Below are 16,389 nucleotides of genomic sequence, written 5' to 3' on the forward strand. Positions count from 1 at the left end.
GACAAAGCTGGGCCAGTTCTGCTGGTGAGGTGTTGCCTTGCAAGCATGAAGATCCTGGAGAGTTTCATGCCCAGTACCTATAACAACAAAACTCAGGAGCAGTGCTCCTGCTTGAGATCCCAGGTTGGGGAGGCAGAAACGGAAGGATTCTGAGGGCTTGCTGGCCTGCCCTAGCATAATGGTGAACTCCAGGCCAGGAAGAGGTCCTGGATCAACAGATGAGAGCAAACGAAAAACAAAGTGTATGGCATCCAAGGAATTACATTCAAGACTTTATCCTCAGATTTCTCCACACCAGCACTTCATGTGCACACCTCATGGGTGCACACGTGCAAACACACACACACACACACTCTCACTCTCTCTCTCTCTCTCACACACACACACACACAAAGAAAGTAGAAAAAGTTACCTCACCATGTAGTTTCAGCAGATCTCACCGTTCCTAGAACAATCCCAGAAGTCAGCAGTGCTTTGGGAAGCACTGTGGCCAGAAGCGCTAACAACGTAAGTTCTCAGCTTTCCACAAGAGTTAGTAACATCAGGAACTCTTTCGACATGGTGCCCACCCTACCAGGACCATTCTATAACGTCTGTGGTAGATTCTGGCTAGGGTAGGACACTCCGAATCCACTCACAGTTTTCAGAATTTCCGCACAGGATTTCAGGCAGCACTGAAGGGGCCCTCCCAGCAGGAGGGGCGGGTATACCCTCTCTCCCTGCAGTTGAGTAGACTGCAGGTTGAGTAGGCCTTACCAATGGATCCAGTGTTGCTAAAGATCTTGGTGTCAGATTCAGCTGGGAGTTCTTTCTGCCTACTCATTATGCAGGATTTTGGCACCAGAACATCTTGGCCAGAGTATGAAACATTCTTCTCTTCTCCTTCAAATCTGATTGTAACACTGAAACAAAATGACTTCTTATATTCTAAACACGGACTTTATTAAAAAAATTCACATTTCTCTTTAAAGGTTTTTATGCTGATCTACTGATTGGTATTGCATTGTTTTTCTTTGTCCACCTTCCTCCCAGCTTTGGGTAAGAATATCTTGTGTTTTTATAAATCAAAAGGCATATCACATTAACCTGAGAATAGTCCATAGTTTTCCATTTTGCTTTGAAATCACCTTTGTGCAAAGACTTTTTATTCGAGGTGAAAATCCAAATAACATTTTGTTTGGCTGATATATGTAGGAACTCTCCTGAATATCATTTACTCTGATTATGCAGATGTTTTTAATCCATGTATTCATTGGGAAAACATAGAATGCTACACGTTCTTCTGGCTTCTGAGAACATTAGAGCCAGACTGACCTGTTTATTGTTTATTGTAGCTTCCAGTACACTTGTGTTTATATTGTCTCACTTAAATATTATTGCAATTTTGGAGAATAGTATGGATGAGGCGTTTGATCTCAGCTGGGTAGGTGTGACGATGGATGATTTGTTCATGGTCTGTAGGGGGTGTGAAGTTGCAGTAGTGCCCTGCCCTTTATCTTACTCGGTCAGGCTCTCTGCTTACTTAGGCAGCCCAGCACGCTAGTGTCTGCTGTTTAAGTTAAGAATGCTCGGTGGCACATCTAATCCAGTTATTGAAAAGCTTATGTACACCGGCTGCTGTCTCTTCATCGTCATAGCGAGGCATGGCCACAGAGGCCATCTGGTTGATACTGAACATGCCTGATACACACTTCTTATCTGAGGTCAGCTTGGCCTGCACAGAGAGCTGCTGGCTAGCTAAGGCGACATGCTGAGACGCCACCTCAAAACAGCAGCTATGGTAGGGTTCTTCTAGTCAGTGCGTGTCAGACTGAAATGATGACTCACCCACACCCAGTCTGCTTGTTTTGTCACTTCAGGAGAGCAGAACACGGACACATGGTACCACTTAGCACTTTAAACTTTGTGTAGAAAGGTGTACAGCCTATATAGGCTTGTCCAGTATGTGACTTCTGGGTTGTAAGTGACTGAGGATAGCTATGAATTCAGCTCAACACACTTTTGTGATGTAGCTGGAGGTGACATGGAATTCCTGAGCTTTGTGTCTTTTCCTCCAGAGCAGGTGGGATTTGTAAGTGTGTGTCACCTTGCCTGGCGTTTATACTGATGTTCCCCCTTCAAGTCATGTGGGATTGCTTCAACCCCTCAGAATTACATTATCAAAGGAGAGGCAGAAACCTAGGATTCGCCTGTTTTGCCTTTTAGGCAGCGCATGGGCCCCAGTGTGCATCCTAAGGGAGACATGAGCATTCCAGCCGAAACTGGTAGACTCTGGAGTTCCAGGATGTGATACCTCATAACGGCCTTTGAAAAATACAAATAAGGGGCTGGGGATGCGGCTCAGAGGTTAGGAGCACTAGCTGCTCTTTCAGAGGATCTGGGTTCAATTCCCAGCAACCACATGGTGACTCACAACTGTCTGTAACTCCAGTTCCCAGTGATTCAACATCCTGCACACACATACATGCAGGCAAAATATCAGTGCATATAAAATTAAAATAAATAAATTCTATAAAACACAGTCCCCCAAGAAATGGTACTGAATGGAAATGAATGAACTGAAAAATGAATGAAATTAACTGAAATGGAATGGACTGAAAAACTGTCTCTGTGTGAAGATGTAAAGAGTAGAATAGTTTTTAATAACATTTGGAGTTAAATGGATCGTATTCAGATGTGGGTGATGGCTCCTACATCTTTGCCTATGTCTGGCCCTATGCTTGCGTGGTCCCTTAGCATGGTACTCTGCCCTAGAAAATCAATGTTCCAGGTGCTGACATGGCTATAGGATTTCCTGGACACTCATCAGATCCTGGGTTTGGAGGAGTCAGCTTCCCTGAGCAGGGGATGTGTGCAACACGTATCTCCTTGCCCTCAAGGTCCTTTCCTTTTCCTCTGTTTAGATATTTTCACACAGCAAACCGTGTGTGTGTGTGTGTGTGTGTGTGTGTGTGTGTGTGTGTGATATCTGTTTATCCTTTTTCTCAAGGCCATTCAGCTGGTCTTGCTATAGACAAAACTGTAATGCAGGCAAAGTTTCAACTCCTCCTCTTGATATCCCTTTCTGTATTTTCCTCCTTCCTATTCATGCAGTCATTTAATCAAGCAGTAGACAGTGGCCCATCAGCTATTCCCACAACACCTTTCTGGTGTGCATGCTATTTTGTGGCAGACAGGGATTATTCAATATGTAGAAATAGTGAATGCTTACTCATCTAGTTTCTCCAGTGTTTTTCTTTTTTCCCTTTCCTGTAAGACAAAGTCTCATATATCCCGGGAGGGTCTTTCACTCATCCTCCTGATCCACTGGGATTACAGGTGGGCACTGCCATAAGCAGCTCATATAATTTTTGTTTATATTCTTCTTTTTCTCCGTCAGAAACATCAGCGGTTGCCATCGGTCTACCATCAACTGGTAGAATCCTATCGTGAATCCAGTCACTTCTTTCTGTCTCCACCATCTTTCCTCGGATGAGGCCATCAGGACTGCTCGCTGATGCTATTGTAGTCACATCTTACTTGGTCTCCCTTCACCCTCTACAGCCCTCCTACAAACAGCACTCAGGGCTCTCTTCTACAGACAACACGGAGGACCAAGTGTGCGTGGAGTTAAGTGTGGCTGTAACAACCTGTCTCTGCTCTTCTCTCAGATCTCATCCTGAAGTGTCTAGAGTCCACTCTACTGTATCAACTCCTCCTTCATCCTCTATGTATTCACCCCAAGGTGAGTCCCACCCATCTTTGACATTTTCACTAGTGGTTTCCTGTGCTTGAAATACTTTCCCTGCCTGGAGGGCTCTTGCCTCTGAATGTTCACCAATCGACTCTCAGTCTTCTCTGTCATCAGTTTCCACTTAATCGCCACCTTCATTAGAGAAACCTTACACACCAGCTGGTGCTGGCATTGTACTGCTCCACGTTAGCTCCAAGCACGAAACCTGTTTCATGATTTAGTGACGTTTGTTGGCACCTGTCTTTCCACACTGGAGCATCAGGTCTAGGGCACATCAGGTCTTTGTGCCTGTCCTCGCTTAGCACCTCGCCAGTTGGCGTTGTGAATGAGTTTACACATGGTTGTCGCGTGTTCTGCCATTTACACTGTACTATTTAATTCCCTTGAAATTCTCACAGGCAATATACTATTATATCTTTGTGTTACAAATCAGAAAGCTGAGGTAAGTAGAGGTCTCCAAGCAGGCCAGCTGCACTACTGGTGGATCAGTCAAGTAGAAGGAAGTCTGGTATCTACATAACCCAGGGCCAGGCCCATTTACTAGCTAGGAGCCTATCGATTAGAGCAAGAAATAAACTCTTAATGCATTAAAGCCACAGATTTTTCTATTTGACTCTTTTTATTATAAATTGTCCTGATGAATGGATGGAATACAGTATCAGCCAATCTGGGACTTGGAACAGGATCATCAGCATAGCTAAGAATGGGGAAGGGTTGGTTTCTTAGAGAACATTCATGTTAGTGCAAGGGATTGAAGAAGATGCCATGCTGCCCACAGTGAATGTTGAGGGCAGATCCTGACTGAAGGTTTTTGCTCCAAATCTCTCAGTCAAGAACATGGCCGAGTGCTGATCCTATTGCTAAGTCAATCTTCCAACAACTGGTCTACCACTCCATTGTTCATTCAACTGTCTTTTTATTTTTATTTTTTTAAAATAAGGTCTTGTTATGTAGCACTGGAAGATGTGGAATTCACTGTGGAGCCAAGCCTCAGATTTGTGATGATCTGATTTGGCATCAGATTTGCAATGATCCTCTTGTATCAACCTCTCAAGTGCTGGGATTACAGCCTTTGCTATCAGACTCAATTCATCCATCTGGTCTTGCTCATGGGCCCTGTGCTCTTGACAATATGCTAAATTCTTACAGATGTGTGTGGAGATTAAAGATGAAGCTAGGCCCACCTCAAGCCATCGAGGATGACTGAGCATGCACTGTTAGACTGGGGGTTATGGTAGAAGTCTTAGCTCACAATTGTGAAAAAACCAGGAGTGCAGTCTATTCTAAATTCCAAACCAGCTTTTGTCCTAGTTCTAATCTTTAAGTGCTGATGGATCTCTTAATGTTGAGGACCACCTTCTCATTATACTGAAGAGCTCAGGACTGAGAACTATGTGCGCCTGTTTTCTTTGTTCTTCCAGAGACAAGTACGTACTTTAGTCTTTGACTATCTTCTTTCTCCCTTACTCTCCTTTCCTCATATGATCTCAATGCAAAATCCGATGTACATTCAGCAGTTACCAGCTTCCCCTCTCTAGTTTGAATAGAACATTGGAACCTTTGGAGCTTACTGTTAGAAACCCAGTATTATTATTATTATTATCTGATTTCCAAGCAATATTTATGCCCCATTCTTTCCCAACAATGGTTCAAACAATTCTCTGGGACAATAACAAAGCTGACATACCAGTACGAGGTAGTCATGACTTTATAAAACCCTGAGGTCAGTGACAACAATCAGCTGTTTTCCGTTTCTTCACTTACAGCATCACTTCATTTTTGCAGCAAACAAACAAACAAATGGACAAAGAGACAAACAGAACTTGTTCACTGGTGACATACTCCGTGTAAGATGCTGTCGTAAACTTGCTGAATTCTCGTTAGACTTCAACGCCAGCAAGCTTTCTCCGTAAAGGACCAGAAGGTAAAATCGTTGGCTTTATAGGGCATAAGTGTATCTGGAAGCTACGTCATGTTTTTTGTAACATGATTAACAACTATAGGGAATGTGAAAATAAATGAGTGGGTTGTATCAATAAAACTATTTACAAAATAGATGATGGGCAGTCTTTTCCATGTGGGTGTTAATTTGTACACTTTTGCTTTAGCTAAATTCTGGCCATATTTTATCTCACTTCCCTGTAAGCTTCATTTTCCTTTTCCTCTTAAAGTTGCATACCAAAGGCCAGGCATGAAGCCACAGAGCTTTAATCTCTGTACTCACAAGGTAGATACAGGCAGATTTATATGAGTCTGAGGCCAGCCTGGTCTACATAGAGTTCCAGGCCAGTCAGGACAATTAGTGAGGCCCTGTCTCAACAACAACAACAACAAAAAGACTTTCAGAACAGAAACGAGTTGGGTAATCAAATAGGTGCTGTTGATTGATTTTTATCTCCGCGAGTACTGTGGTTTATTTTCATACTTAGCAATAATAGCAATGTTCTGAACAGTAACAGTAACAGTTGCTAGAAGTGATAGATCATCTGCTATTTGCTGTTCAAATCGCTTTCAGGTAACAACTCATTTTCTCTGAGTCATTGGGGAAAAGGATGAAAACATAATAAAGAGGAGGTTCAGATAAAAGTTATTCGAAAATTGTTTTGGGTGGTTTTCCAGTATTACCAATACTCTGATAACATAAATAATACCCAATGTTTGCTGAGCTCAAACATTAGGGGATACAATCCCGAGTCTCTCATGTATTGTTTAGCTCAGATTTCTGGTAGTCCTTTGCAAAAGATGCGGTTTTTCTATGCATTTTACAGCTGAGAAACTGAAGTTTAAAGTAATTCAGAAACTTTCCCCGTCTAGCACATGTGGAGTTGAGACTGGCTTATGTCTGCAAAGTGGATGTTCTATTTGCAATACTCTTTTGTTTGGAAAGAAGAAGATGAACAAAATGCACCTGTGAGGAAAGTGGGTTTTACTATGATGGTGCTTATTTTAAACTATTTTTGCTAATGGCCCAGCATCCTCAGATGGCAGAACCCAAGAATCTCGAGTGTCTGGGGCTTTGGCAACGTGGTGACTGTCACTCTCACACACAGTGTCCTAGAGGCCTCATTAAACCAGCAGTACAATGGGATGTGTTGAAACATTCAGTGCAGCTGTACCGCAGAGGAATGTCGCCTGTGGGACGCAGGCCCTGGCCTTTACTGGGCGGGGCCGAGGTGGCTCTGGGCAGAGGCCACACCGTGCCTCCCATCCCTGGAATGTGGCCGGCAGCTGACAACCACCCTACTTGTCTGGGAAGGGGTGGCCTTAACCATAGATTAGATCTTGAAAGCTGCCTCTTTGCATGCCTTTTTGTTGTGAGGCTCAAAAGAGTCGCTCAGCTGGCGTAATTGCTGTCAACAAAAGGAAGCAGTCTTTGAACAGGGCAGGGGTGGGTTCCCCGGGAGGTGTGGGGCGTTTGTGTGTGTATTCTGCCAGACTCTCTAAGTGGGTTGTACTGGGTCATGCATGCATTTTGAAGACGTCTCTGCCTCCATGCAGGCACACCTTTTTGTGAACGCTCTCTCTGGTGAAGTATGTTGAGTATGCACATATTAGAAGGGCTTTCTCTTTCAGAGTGCTCCAAACATAAGTTAGTCCCAAACAACTTCTTTTTTAGATGCTCTAACAAAGACTGTCAGAGAAACAGTGGGAATTTCTATGATCACTTTTGAGAAAAATCAGAGTCTGAGAGTTGATTCTGTCCTATGTAATGCTGGATTGGGTGTTTCAACTGTTGGAGCCCTGGAGCCTTTGTCTGTTGAATAATGGGGTGGATCACAATACATTCTACTGTCAGTTCTAAGCTTTATGCCTGCATGTAAATGAGCTTTTCATGAAGAAAGAAAAAGCATCTCTCCTTGATCTACCAAGACCTACAGATTAACACTGGCCTTAACCTTGGGACAGATGTGAGAGAGAAAGAAACCCAGTTCTTCTTAGTCACAGACCTGCTGTTATCTCCTTCCTTCCTTCCTTCCTTCCTTCCTTCCTTCCTTCCTTCCTTCCTTCCTTCTTTCCTTCCTTCTTTTCTTCCTTCCTTTTTTCCTTCATTCTTTCTCCCTCCTTCCTTCCCTCTCTCTTTCTCTCTCTCTGTCTCTCTTTCCCTCATGCGTGTGTGTGTGTATGTAGCCTCATGTGCATTCTTTGCTCTCTTCAGTTAACACTAGTATCATTTTGCTCTGGACAAGGTAGACATAGTGAGAAACCTGATGCTATACTCAGTCAAGTTTTGCATTTCAACAAACTTGAACCCAGCAAGTAATTGTAAAAACTATATCTTATGTAATGTTTGGACCCCTTCCACTAGATTTGGAACAGTGAGGTGGGCTTCAAGTTACAGAAGTCACTGAGAACTCATGCTTAAAAGAAATGATGTAGAGATGAGTGAAGACACTAAGAGAGGGAGAGGGCTGGCCTTTATACTCTTCCTGATCGACTCCTCCTACCTCTAAGGTCTTCTTTCCTGGATACTCCTCCTGGAGAAAGGAAGATACAAGGAAGGATCAAATGTTTGTGGGGGAATGCAGCAGTGACAGGGGCTCTGGCTGTGAAGGCGGTGGTGGGGGGCTTGAGGCAGCTGCTCACATTGTCTTTGCACTCAGGAACCAGAGAGATGAAAGCTGGTCTTAAGCTTGCTTCCTCTTTTTTATTCAGTCGGGACCCCAGCCCAGGGAACAGCGTCAGCCATATTCAGGTGGGCCTTCCTACCTTAGTTATGGCTCTCTGAAAACATCCCTGAAGTGGGCCCCTTAGGTGAGTCTAAATTTCAGTCAGCTTGACAATGAAGATTAACCATTGAGAAGGCTCATAACCCCAAACCTTGGAGGTGCATGTTGTTGGGAGGCAATGCTTCGCTGGGGAGTTGAGCCACGCTGTATCAGGAAGTGGATGCCTAGAGAATAGACCGCTGTTTATCCCTTGTCTTTCCCTCCCTGTGTCCACAAGAGTGATGGCCACTGACAAGGTCTTCAGAGAACAGAAGCTAGCCCCGGATGTTTACTTCAGAGCACTGACTTGAAGCAAGAGTCACAGAGATGCACTTCCAGGTGGGTCACCGGCACTTGTGAAGATTTAATTGTTCAAGGGGTCTGGGGAGATTACAGCTCTACATCAGGACACACACCCGGTACATGGGCAGCCAAGAAGCTGTTGAGATTATCTTCTGATCAATCAAATATATATTCCTTGCTTACTGGACTAGGATCTTCCCTACCCCGTAGAGAGAGTGACAGCAGCAGCAATGGCTACTTCTATTGTTGGGACAAAAATACCCTTCAAAGCAACAACGTTTCAGGGGGAAAAACAGTGGCAGGAGGATGAGGCAGCCAGTCATAGTGTGTCCATGGCTAGAAGTAGAGGGTGAGCAGGAAGTGGGAGTGGCCTCCCCCCAGCTACCTGCTTCCTCTAGTGAGGCTTTCCCTCCTAAAGTTTCCACAGCCTACCCAAAGAATGCCATCAGTTGGCTACCAGCAAACATATGACTCAATGTCCACATTGGAGCCATAAGGGCAGCATTATAGAAGGAAAGGCATTGTGTCAAGTATTTGCAGTGTTTTAGGGGTCTTTGAATGGACACACTGGATACAATGGAATGGATAGAGATGAGGGCTGATGTATTGGTGAGGCACTGTTTGGAAGTGAGCCTTGAAGAGAAAGTGTGGCCACTGTGGGTTCTGAAGAGGCCCCTTTCACTGTTGTGGGTAGTTAAAGAGCCCACCATGTGGAGGAATGGAGTCTCAGAACATTCTGGAAGCAAGCGGCACAGTTATTTGGATCTTTATTTTCCTGAAATAAGCCAGCTGGTGTTGGGTACAGCAGGATGGAGCCATGTCTTTGGGAAGTGAACTGTGAAGCTGGAAAGGGTCGCTCTTCCCGGAACCAGCAGACTGTGTTCTCACCTTGTGCTGAAAAGTCAAGTGACTTCTCTGTGCTCCCTTTGTCGCTGTAGAATGGGGACAGTGAGAGCTTCTTTGGCCATGTGTCCCTGTGAAGACTGAAGATAAAGCATTGGGTATGCTCATACAGTGCCAGGTAACAGGGAACACCCAGGAAATGCAGTCATTGCCAGGTTCCAACTGCCAGACTGGTCTGGCTACAGTCCAGAGGGGTAAGATTTGGGCCCATCTAAAATCTTCCAGCTGCAGGGATGAGAAGAGAAAGACAACACAGCAGCCCTAATCCGAGACAGGTTTTCTGCACCGGCAATTCAGGGATTTGGGGGGCAGGTTTTGAGGTAGCCTAGTTAGTCTTGAGCCCCCTGTGTAGCCAGGGCTGACCTTTAAGCTCTAAAACTCCCACCTCTGCCTTCCAAGGGTTGGGATCACAGGAATGCCCCAGCACACTGTTCTGTGCTGGGGACCTAATGCAGTGGAGCCTCTTGCAGGCTAGGCTTGCACCCTGCCCTCCTGGGCCTGCAGAGTCACAATAGTGCGGGACACTGGAGAAGGTGAGCACATGGGGCTTAGAATTATGCACATGCAGCGCCACAGAAAGGGCTACAAAGCTAATGAGCTGCTTTCCCACAGCTTAGCTAGGAGCCCTCATAGATTGGAGTCCCCCAGAGAGCTGGTCCTTCTTCCCCTTCTGATAGCCAACTCTTCTTACATAAGGCACACGGGTGTGATCCCTGGGTCTAGCTGCTGCAGGAAAGTAAAGCAGAAGGTATATGCTTTTTGAAAATATATGTAAATTCAAATTTACTAGACAGAAACAAAAATGTGTATAAGTACAGTTTAATGCTTTATTTTTAAAGTGAAAAGGCTCCTAGGATCTGGCAAAATAGGCAAAGGGGGATGAGTGAGACAAGAAAAGATGCGGCTATAGTCACTTCGAGGGCCCTGGGGCATAGTATGAAGACCTCTGCTTTAGAAAAAGTTCAAGGTGTGTGTGCTAGGTGTGTACTTGAGTGGGTAAACAAATGTGTGCACGCACGAGGAGCTCAGAGGTCAGACCTGTGTCTTCCTGCACTCTCCATCTCAGTTCTTGAGCTAGGGGTCATCCCTAGACCTGGAGCTGACTGGTTAGCTAGCTCTGCTGGCCAGCAAGGCCCCGTGTTCACCCCATCAGCACTAGAATCATAGCAGCACGCTGGCATGCTCTGCTTTTTATGTTCGTTCTGTGGAGCTGAACTCAGGTCCCCGTGCTTTCGTGATGAATATTTCATCCGCTATATCATCTCACAGTCTCAAGGGCTGAGGGTCATATGTCTTCTTAGCATTTGTATCATTGTTTTTTTAACCCCGAAGAGGACGGCACTGGGACAAGAAAGCATGGGCAGCTTTCTAAAGCACAGAACAGAACTTGGTCACTGCAGCTTGGGCTGAAAACAAGATGTTTGAATTACGATGGATTCCAGGCTGGCTTTGGGAGCTACGGGAGCTGGGATTGGTGCAGCTGCTCCCACATGGACCTTTATAGGAATTCTCATGTAGCCTCCTGGGGGGTGGGGGTTGTCAGCTTGCCATACCTGGGAAGAGGGTGTCTGTCTTTCGTCAGGTTGGCCTGTAGGCGTGTCTGTGAGAAGTTTTCGTAATTGCTAATTGATACAGGAGGGACAAGGGGCAGCTCAAAACTATGATCTTCAATCTTTGCTTGTGATTTTTGACACAACAGTCAACATTTCAGTTTCTTATCTAGAAAACAGACACAATTAATGACCAGTATACTTGAGAACTATGTAATTTCTACAGATTCTGGCACTTTTCTGCACCTACATTCTATAATTACCACATCACTGTGACAAAATCCACAAAATACCTGAAAACTTGGGCTGGCTTGAAGCTTCCCCTCTTCCCCCCCAGTATTTGGCTGTCATGTGATAGCCATGGTAATAAGCAAATTTGGGGAACTAAGCTATGCTTACAGGTAAACCTGATCACTAATAGCTACATTTTCTGTAAGGGCATACGTGAGTTCCAGAGTCATCCGTAAGCTCATTTTTTTCTGCTGTCTAGTTTTTGTACATTCATTTGTTTAGCATCCGTGCTTTAGCACTTAAGATGGACCAAACATGGCTTTGTAATGCTGGTGACACCGCACTGACCGAGAATTGCTGGTGCCCCCTGGTGGAGCGTCACCCAACTTACACAGCATCTTGCTTTTCTGCCCTCTCCATTCCACTGTGCAGGTCTGGATGAATTCATATGCTGTCTTGGAATTGAATATCATTTCATTTGCTCTTTGGTCCCGATGACTTCCCTAAGTCTGTTTGAACAGATATGCTCAAACTTGGTGGCTTAAAGAACATACATTTGTTCAGTCATTAGGGCCAGAAATCTGAGCTCACAGGGAGGCTACGCCCTCCCCCCTCCCCCCCATGGCTCTGTGAGGGAACCCTCCCTAGCTGGTCTTTGCTTGTGGATGTGTAGTGCTCCTCTCTGTGTTTGTCTTCAAACACTCCACTCACTGTTCTGCCTGCCCACTGCCTAGGAGGCATTTGCCATGGGATTTAGACAGAGCAAGGCGATAGCTCTTAAAACCTTTGACTTGGTTTATGCTTAAAATGTCTTTATTAAAGTTAGGGTCACATTTGCTGGTTCTAGAGGCCAGGACATGGGCATGTCCTTATTAAATCCTATGACATACACACAGGCCGACAGCTATTACTTAAATGCAACAGATGGAAAATTTCCAAGATTAGCCTCATGTCCTCTACATCATCAGGTTAATTCTGTCAGGCTGTTCACCCCGACTTTCTCAGAATGATGCAGACCCACAGTTGGCACTTTCTAGACCCCAGCAGCTGCCACTGACATTTTGCTGATCTAATTTCCTGTGTTCTTTCCCTGAATCATTATGACTGAGACCTGATGGTCTTTGAGATTTCATTGCTGAGAGCTAATGCCAAAAGAAGTTTAAACCTTGGAATAAATAATAGTAATAATAATAATAATAATAATAATCATCATCCTGAGTGCTTACAGTGTTCCAAACAATGAGAATTCAAGGAAGATTTGAAAAGCGCCTTTTCAGATGAAGGAAGACTCAAACTTAGAAATCTGACATAACTGATTTGTTACATCAAATTTGTTGATGTCTGAGCCAGGTTTGACTCCAGGGCCGAGTGAGTATAAAACTTGTATTCGCCCACAATTACAGGCTGCGTCTCCGCACAGTTCAGGCTGCCCTGTCAGGGTGTGCCACCCTAGGAGACAGAATCTGAGAGTAGCAGAACTTGCTGACAGCTCATCCATGTTCCTGCGCCTTTGCCTGGGGCTCTAAGAGCTGAATACCAGCCTCTTCTGTTTCTCTTTACTTGGTAGCCTTTTCCAAAGCTGCTGAGGGCTGCTTTTCCATCTATAGGACCCATAGGAGGGACGCAAGTCAAGGGAGGTGCTGGCTAGGACGAGCTTGAGGCACAAGTGGATTAACCACAGCCCTCCTGGGTCTTAACAGATGCCTGGAGAGTGAGAGCACAACCGCTCTATCTCACCAGAAGCTTCACCCTGAGGCACGTGTCTGAAGGTTCCTTTAAAACGTCATCCCTCTATGAGCACAAGGTTTTGTTTAAAATACAGTTCTAATTAGTAAGTCTACCTTAGTTACTTTCCCATTGCCATGGTAAGACACCATGACGAAGGCAGCGTATAGAAGAGGTTACTGGTGCTTACAGTTTCAGATTTCATCATGGTGGGGAACACGGCGGCAGCCAGGCTGGGCGCCGCAGCGGAGAGCTGACGTCTGATCCGCAGGTGTGAGGCCGAGAGAGTTCACTGGGAGACCTCAAAGCCCAGGTTCCCCGGCACATCTCCCCCAGCAAGGCCACACCTCCTACGCCTTCCCAAATAGTTCTACCCACTGGGACCACACGTTCAAACATGAGCCCACGGGGCCATCCTTCTATCCTCATTCAGACCGCCGCCAGGGTAGCCTCATTCAGGCATCGACACCCAATAGCAGCCAATAGGTGTGGGCTCGATGGAGTCCGGACCGCGCCTCTGCTGTGAAGACGCCTCCCTCCTCAGGGTTGCCGTCATTTTCTCTAGCATTAAAGACATCCTGAGTAGTCCTGGCCGTGAGGCACCAGCGTGACTTTCCCCTGAAATCTTAGCTCCAGTCTGTTAGCTCGGAACCCCACCAGCACGCTCTCGCTAGAGCAGGCCCACTAAGGCGTCCGTGCTACAGGTAGTTTAAACACGGTGGAATAGATTTAATTTGAGCAAAGTGAGTTTTTTGAAATACAATTCATCAGTGTAGGCTTATATGAAGAAACTTTGACCCAATAATCGTAAAATATTTTCTACAGGCTTACATGATAGACAGGAGAAACTAAATGTCTAACAATATGAAAATGTTGACTATTTTATGAAATATTAAATATAATAAACACATTATAGAAATATAAAATATTAATATAAAAATATTGATATAGTGAAAATGATGAAATACTTAACAAATATTAGAAGAATATTTTATCACAGACAATCCTCCAAGATAATTTTAACAGAAAAAGATATAATACTCAAAAAAAACTTCTGAAATGATTTGAACCCCAAGATTTTGAGTATAATTTGATTCCAAAGGAAATAACATATTCTTTTGCTTGGCTATCTAGCTATACATATAAATCTAGGCATAGAAAAGACTGAAATCAAAGGAGATCCTTCAAAATGTCATCAGTACATTATCAGTAGAGGAAATTATAAGTGATTTGAAATTTCCTTTTCATATTCCTTGGAGTTTTTGTTACAAGTAAATATTTGTTATATAATAAAAGGGTAATATTAAAAAGAAAGTTTTACTATTAGAGAACCACAGAACTTATAAAAAGATTATTTCTTTTTTTGAGACAGGTACTTTGTAGCCCAGGCTGGGCTTGAACTCACCGTCCTTCTACTTCCACCTACCAAGAGGTGGAATTACAGGCAGGCATCACCACCCATAGTGTCATTTCTTAAAGAGCTAATGCTGTCTGTGAGATAGAAAAACAGGCTCTGAGCGTGATGTCTATGCCTAATGCAAAAGCCTTCGTAATGATGGAAACAGAACACCAACCAACCAACCAACCAAACAAACAAATAAACAAACCAAAAAGCAAACCCTGTTGTCAGGACCATGTCAGATAGCCAAAAAAGCAGCCAAAAGACTGAAGAGATTCTGTAATTCATATGGAAGTATGTATTAAAGTATTTATGTATTAAAGATTAGGATATCAAATGAGCTATTAGGTGATAATTTAGTGAAAATCATTGCTTCAGTTGTTGAGTGAAAAGCTGGGTTTTAACAGCAATTTACCACACAGAGAAAATCTAATTAATTACCACTATCGTCTGCTCAATTATTTGAGTTATTTTATTCACAGAATTCTCTTTCCCTCTCCCTTCACTCTTCTTCCTCCCCTTTCTGCCTCCTCACACCAACATATAAACAATCTGTCTGTTAGCTATGAACTAAATCCAAGGAATGTAAAGCGACTGAACACATGAAACAACACACACAAACATGTCCGGCGAAACTGATGGTATCTGACTAGGTGCCGTGGATTGGCTGTCAGTATCTTGCGTGGGTCAGGCATGAACTTACTACTTGTTTAAGATGTCACCAGGGGGCGCCAAGAAGCACGCGCGGATCCGCCAGCTACTTTCTTCACAGGAACCAAGAAGCTACATTTGTGTAGATATAGAAATAGAAGAAACCAAACCCAAAACAAACAGCAACAACAAGCCACCCAGCCTAATAATTACCATAAAAGACTGACGTGTCAATGTGATAAAGAAAAGAAATGACGTCACGTGAGACCTTTAGAGCTCTGCATGGAATAAATGACTGAAGGAAAGAAGGGTTTGGGAGCTCGTAAAACACGCACAGCCATTCTCGATTACTAACCTAGATGCTGGAGAACCTGGCGGAGGGGCTGCGCAGCTCAGAGAACGCTGGGAGGTCATCCAAAGGTGACATAAGAGTCAACAGATCTGACGGCGGAGGGCTGCCTGCTGAGTTCCCGTGGCCTGGTGGGAGTCTGGGCTGAGCTGTGAAGCTTTCCACGTAAGTGGCAGCAGGGAACGTGGTTGCAAGAACCCAGGTTCTTTTATAGTTTAATTCTTGGGTGCTAAAACATTCCTTGCTTTCTTCACGCTGACCCAGAGAGGTGGGTAAACTGAGCGTCCGCCACGAGATGGCAGCAGAGCACAAGCCAGCCACACGGTCCTTGGCGCTTGGGGACCATCTTGCCCTGTGCGCCACATCCCAGCTAGTGTGTTTGTGGTACAACACGCCCCCAAGCCAGAAGTCGGTACGAAGAGGAAGGAAACTCACCTTCTGTGAGGCCTGCATTCTGTCAGGCGCCACCTCCTATGTATTTGCAGCGGCTTTCAAAGCTAGGAGTGGCGGGCTTCAGTCTTTGGGGCTTTCTTGATGCCCCCTCTTACAATAGGACCACACTTTCTGTCCTAAGACGTGGCTGGTCCGAACCTGGACTAATACCATTTTCTTGTTTTCAAGTATTAGTCTGAATCATTCTCAATTGGTCATTTTTAATGTAAAAGCATCAAAAATTGACACTTTCATACTGCATAGTTTAGAGTTTCTTTGTGTGCCTTCTCATTGGCAGATTTTTAAAAATCCCATGCCTGTCTTAGAACACTGGTTATGGAATTAAGATAACCTACATCCACTAACTGGACCTGCAACCGTAGTATGTCACAAAACACTGAAAGCCA

The sequence above is a fragment of the Meriones unguiculatus genome, chromosome 2, assembly GCF_030254825.1.
Source record: "Meriones unguiculatus strain TT.TT164.6M chromosome 2, Bangor_MerUng_6.1, whole genome shotgun sequence".
Classification (NCBI taxonomy): Eukaryota; Metazoa; Chordata; class Mammalia; order Rodentia; family Muridae; genus Meriones; species Meriones unguiculatus.